Raw genomic sequence first — 1535 nt, 5'->3', positions numbered from 1 at the left:
GACATATGATCACAGATAATCAATAACTGATACCGACATGTGATCACAGCCTATCAATATTTGGTGCTAATTATTTCGATGTGACACAGCACGCAGCTGTCCCTGTGGCCTGCAAGTTATTAGGGGACAGGTGGGACCCCCTGTGACAGAGCAGGAATGGATCGGATGAATGAGATAATCTGGGGGTTCACCCTGCGGGGATTAGCCCCCTGGGGGATAGGGATACAGAGATACAGAGGGGGGGGGGACAGGGGGATGTACCCCGGGAGGTGTGTGTTATCAGGGTACAGGTGACACTGCCAGGATAGGACATCTCTTGGAACATCTCATCTACGGCGGGCGCTGTATATACCCCATGGGACCATGAGACTGGAACATCTCCCCCTCTCCCCGGGATGGGGGCCCTGCTCTTCTAATCAATACATGGAAACCATCATCTCCTGGTGTTTAATACACTGTATGAAAGTCCCTATAAAATAATCTATATACTGTGGCCTTCTCCCCATACATCTATCTACAGTACCTCTCAGACACATTGTATTAATAACCAGGATCTATATCTCTCATCTGGGAATCTATATTATCCATTGGAGAAAAAAAAAAAAAATATATATATATATATATATATATATATATATATATATATATATATATATATATATATATATCAGAAAATAGCCGTGTTAGTCCATGAGTGTGAACTCATTTATTCTGCACTATATATATATATATATATATATATATATATATATATATATATATATATATATATATATATATATATATATAATAAAGATACACTAACACACATATATATACACACACACATATATATATATTTATACACATGCATACATATACACACACACACACACACACACACACACACACATATATATTTACACACACACACACACACACACACACACACACACACACACACACACACACACACACACACACACACACACACACACACACACACACACACACACACACACACACACGTATAAACATAAAAACTAAACAATACGCTAAGATTTTACTTTCATAATTCTGCACACAAGGAATACACTGCGTAGATAAAAAAAAATACAGATCATACTTTATATTTCTGTGAGTACCAACTAAACATTTAATCGATATTAAATAGCAAGTAACCCCTATACTATACAGTTATTTAGATTTTGTGATAATGTAGCAAATGGGATAACTTTTGTTATGAGCCCTGATCACTAAAGCCATTAATGATACAGAGATAAGACCTGCGGGTCCTGTGTCCCCCAAAGCGGTGTGTGAGCCCCCCAGAGAGCAGCACATCTCACCTGTTGGGTGATGTGACCGTGTCCCTGTGCCGGGATCACAGCTCAGTCCTGGAGGTGCTGTCCATGCACAGGAGGTCTCAGGAAAGCCTTCAGATCCCAGGCTACAAATTGCAGCAGCGCCGGACTGTCTCTCATTTAAATGTCTGCCAGCTGAGATCTGCTCTCCAAACCTCCTCTCACCATTGGCCCGAGCACAGCACTGAGCCCCTC

At 40.8% G+C, this 1535-nt stretch overlaps 1 protein-coding gene across 1 annotated transcript in view; it reads right to left on the bottom strand.

Annotated features, from left to right (window-relative positions):
- The window catches only part of GREM1 (gremlin 1, DAN family BMP antagonist), a 10418-nt gene extending 8883 nt beyond the window's left edge, over nucleotides 1-1535 (bottom strand). The window contains exon 1 of the mRNA XM_075613080.1: nucleotides 1326-1535. The gene's annotated coding sequence lies outside the window, so the exon portion shown is untranslated. The remainder of the gene's footprint in view (nucleotides 1-1325) is intronic.

The sequence above is a fragment of the Ascaphus truei genome, chromosome 9, assembly GCF_040206685.1.
Source record: "Ascaphus truei isolate aAscTru1 chromosome 9, aAscTru1.hap1, whole genome shotgun sequence".
NCBI classification, from domain to species: domain Eukaryota; kingdom Metazoa; phylum Chordata; class Amphibia; order Anura; family Ascaphidae; genus Ascaphus; species Ascaphus truei.
Note: the sequence above shows the minus strand (reverse complement) of the source record. Positions and strands in the feature narration are given on the sequence as shown.